The following is a 4547-nucleotide window of genomic DNA, read 5'->3' as shown; positions in this document are numbered from 1 at the left end:
CAGGTTCCCATAGCTCGCCCTAGGGATGTGCAGCTTTGAGCTACACCATCTGCATAGAGTAAGGATTTTTACCAGACTCTAAAAGATCCTTTTGCCATTCTTATTTTGTTTTCTTTTAATTCTCTCCTGGTCCCACCCAACTGTTCTTCAGATTCTGGCTACAAATCTACCTATGTACCCACCAGGGGCAAATAAATGATCACAACTCCTTCACATTCCTAAGTATTTATGGGAAAACTAGGTGAGGGTAAGGTCACTTTCCTAGAAACGTCAGTTAGCAGGAAAAGGCTAAGGCCTGTTTGAGGTCTACTTCTGTTGGACTTTGCTTCTGTTGGATGCTTTATAATAGGATTTATTTTTATTCTGAAGTGGTAAGACCTTGGCTTCAAATTAGAGCAAGCATCTCTAGATGGGATTTTTTTTCCCTTGGAAAATGCTTAATATAAAATAATGCAGACTTGTAAAAAATTCTATTGGTATGACAGTGTATGAATAGAGAAGTAAAAATGCCTGCCTCTTAATCCACGTGCCTACCCTGCCAATCCCTACCCCACAGATAACCTCTGTTAACACTTTGTTGCGTATCCTTCTAGGTTTTCTCCATCCATATATAAACATATATGTCCAAAAATTGGATTCTATCATAAATATTGATCTGCTTCCCCTTTTACATAATAGCATGTCTTGGAGTTATTTCTGTGTCAATACATCAAACTCTTTTTCCTTTTTTAGGAAGTACACAATATAGATGGATTCTTGGGTAACTTCAGTTTTTGTCTTTATGAACAAAACAGATTTTAGATGGTAATGCCATTTACAAGTTAATGAGCTTTATTAAGTTCACACAATTATTAGGTGGGAGAGTCAAGATTTGGACCCATGTTGGCTGACTCCAGAACACATGATATTAATTGCTAGGCATTCCTTAGTTTCTGTAACTTAATTACTTTTACTCTCAGTTTGTAAGGTAAGCAGTAGTTATGAGGTATCAACAAAATTTCACAATTAAAATAGACCTTTGAGACAGGTTATCTATTTCAACCTCTGACTCTACAAACAAGTCATTAGATGGTTCCTCTTTGGGAAAAATCATTTCCAAAACTTAATTTTGGTGATATAAAACTTCATTAAATTATTTGCATTTGTGGTGGTAGAAACTCTGGATTGCTTAAGCAATTGTTCATCTTACAACCTATATATTTTATATCAACATTATTTCATATGATATGCTAACACTTTGGAGTAGGTAGGGTAAACTGTTATTAAGTCCATTTCACAAGTGGGGACATTTAGGCTCAGGGAAATTAAACAGCTTAAATTTTTTATTGAAGTATAGGTGATTTACATTATGTTAGGTTCAGTTGTATAGCATAGTGATTCTGTATTTTGTAGGTTACACTCCGTGATAGGTCATTACAAGATAATGGATATAATTCCTTGTGCTATGCAGTATATCCTTGTTGCTTATCTATTTTATATATAGTAGTTTGTATCTGTTAATTCTATACCCCTATCTTGCCCCTCCTCCATTCCCTCTCGCCTTTGGTAACCAACCACTAGTTGTTTTCTATATCTGTGAGTCTGTTTCTGTCTTGCATATATTTCCACTTGCATTACTTTTTAGATTCCATATTTAAGTGGTGTTATACAGTATTTGTCTTTCTCTGACTTATTTCACTAAGCATAATATTCTCTAGGTCCATCTATGTTGCTGCAAATGACAGTAATTCATTCCTTTTATGACTAATATTCCATTGTATATATACTACATCTTACTCCAGTAGTCTGTTGATGGGCACTTGGGTTGCTTCTTTTATTATAAATAGTGCTGCTATGAACATTGTGGTGCATGTATCTTTTCAAATTAGTGTTTTCGTTTTTTTTCTAGATATATATCCAGGAGTGGAATTGCTGGATCATATGGTAGCTCTATTTTTAGTTTCTTGAGGAACATCCATACTGTTTTCCACAGTGGCTGCACGAATTTTCATTCCCACCAATAGTGGGGATGAAAGCAGTGAAAAGAGTTCCTTTTTCTCCACATCCTCCCCAACGTTTGTTATTTGTAGACTTTTTGATGGTGGCCATTCTGACTGGTGTGAGGTGATACCTCACTGTAGTTTTGATTTGCATTTCTCTAATAATTAGTGATGTTGAGCATCTGTTTATTAAATGGCTTAAAGTTATATAGTCAGTTACTGAAGGCAACCTGAATGTCAGGTGAAGGAGTTTTGACCTGAAGGCAGCAAGGAGTTACTGAAGGTTTTGAATGGGGTGAGGTTGTGGGAGTTACGTGGATGGGGTAAGGAGATGATTGTATGACAGCACTAACACTTCAGAAATAGGAGTGGCAAGAGCCAAGAGAGTAAGCCAGGTCAGCTATTCAGATATGAATAGATAAGAAGCATGGATACTATTGATAGCAATCAGACTGAAAAGGAAGGGATGGATGGAAGAAATATCAGGAGGACAATATTTCTAGAGCTTCATGACTAGCTGGAGATGGGGGACTAGAGAAATAAAAGAAATAAAAGAGATAAGGATGATTCCAAACATATTAGTTGGATTGTTAGTGGAACCGTTTACAAATAAGAAAATCAATGTTGGAGTGAAGAGCAGCTTGGATTAAGACTTGATGGAGGGCTATGTCGCGACGCATCAACAATGGCGGCTGTGTCAACAATGGCGGCTGCGTCAACAATGGCGGCTGCGTCAGCGTGAGCGGGCCTCCGTTGTCAAGCGGTTTCCGGATGTTGCAGCGGGACCCGCAGTCATCTTAGAATCGGCCGGCAGGGAGGACAGAACACCTGTGCCTGCTCCCGCCGCCTTGTGGGTCGAGCGGCGGTGTCAAGACCCAGCGGGGCGAGACAGCGTCCCTTCGGCCTCTTCACTCTCCTGGACACTGCACCTGGGCTAAGTCGGCGACATGAGCGGCAACAACTTGGATGAGAACGACGAGTTTGATGAGCAGTTGCTAATGCAAGAATTGTACGGAGGCACTGAGGACGGCGACACTGAGAAAGATCCCGGTGGAGAAAACGATTCTCTCCAGCAGCAGCCGACTGACACCCCATACGAGTGGGACCTGGACAAGAAGGCTTGGTTCCCCGAGATCACTGAAGATTTTATTGCTACATATCAGACCAATTATGGCTCTTCTAACGATGGTGCGTCTAGTTCTACTGCGAATGTCCAAGATGTCAGCGCTAGGACTGCAGAGGAACCTCCGCAAAGAAAATCCCCCGAACCCAGTGATACCAAAAAGAGGGGAGAAAAGAGAAAGGGTGAATCAGGATGGTTTCACCCTGATGAAAGCAGAGACAGAAATGTGTATGTTTCTGGTTTGCCTCCAGATTACAGTGGATGAATTTATACAGCTCATGTCCACGTTTGGCATTATTATGACAGATCCTCAAACAGAGGAATTTAAGGTCAAGCTTTACAAAGATAATCAAGGAAATTTTAAAGGAGATGGACTTTGCTGTTATTTGAAGAGAGAGTCTGCAGAACTTGCATTAAAGCTTTTGGATGATGATGAAATTAGAGGCTACAGATTACATGTGGAGGTGGCAGAGTTTCAACCAAAAGTGGAATATGAAACCTCAAAGAAAAAGAAGTGCAATGACTACAAGAAAAAGCTGTCTCTGCAGCAAAAGCAATTGGATTGGAGACCTGAGAGAAGAGCTGGCCCATCCCGAATGTGCCACAAGCAAGCTGTCACCATCAGAAATATATTTCACCCTTGCACATCTCAAACGGATGTTCAATGAAATGGCATTTGAAGAACTTATAGATGAAAAGAAGTTTGAAAAAACGGAAGATAGGGGAGAAGATGAAGAAGCTGCTTCTGAAAAAGATGCTAAAAGAAGTGGCCCTGAAAAAGAGGCTGAAGAAGGCTGTCCCCAAAAAAAATCTGAAGAGAGCTGCCTCAAAAGAGTGTTTGAGGAAGGCTGTCCCAAAAGAGCACGTGAAGACGACTTCCCCGACAGAGAGTCCAGAGAACCCAGCCCCGAGAAAGAGCATGAAGAGGGTAGTCCTAAAAAAGAGTCGAAAGAGAATGGTGCAGAAGGAGAGCCCAAAAAGAAGAGACTCAAAACAGATCCTGATGAGAATGGCCTTGAGAAAGGTTTTGAGGAAGGGGGCTCTGCAAAGGAACTTAATGCAAACATTCTTGAAAAAGAGGTAGAAGAAAATAACTCAGAAAAATCAGAATTCGAAGGTGACAGCTCTAGGAAAATGTTTGATGAAGGCAGCTCTGAGAAGGGGTTTGACAAAGAGTCAGATGAGAAGGAATAAGATTCCGATGAGAGAGGAGCTGTGGGTGACTCAGGGAATGTTAAGGAGGAAGGGCCCCTGTCCACAGGCAGCAGCTTTGTCGTCAGTAGTGATGATGACGATGAAGACGATGATGATGTTTAATCCCTTAAACTTGCTTTGTAGGGTGATTCCTCCATCTCCGTTTTGCCTCTGCTCCAGAGTAATTACTAGTAGTGTTACATGAACGTGTGCATAGAGGTAGGATGCCTTCAGATCAATGCAGTGAAGTG

At 40.8% G+C, this 4547-nt stretch overlaps 1 pseudogene; it reads left to right on the top strand.

The window, feature by feature from the left end:
- Positions 1 to 2926: 2926 nt before the first annotated feature.
- Positions 2927 to 4296, top strand: LOC103084502 (HIV Tat-specific factor 1 pseudogene; annotated as a pseudogene).
- The last annotated feature ends 251 nt before the right edge of the window (positions 4297 to 4547 follow it).

Source organism: Lipotes vexillifer, unplaced genomic scaffold, assembly GCF_000442215.2.
Source record: "Lipotes vexillifer unplaced genomic scaffold, Lipotes_vexillifer_v1.1 scaffold658, whole genome shotgun sequence".
Taxonomy (NCBI): Eukaryota; Metazoa; Chordata; class Mammalia; order Artiodactyla; family Lipotidae; genus Lipotes; species Lipotes vexillifer.
This window is presented reverse-complemented; position numbering and strand designations above follow the sequence as displayed.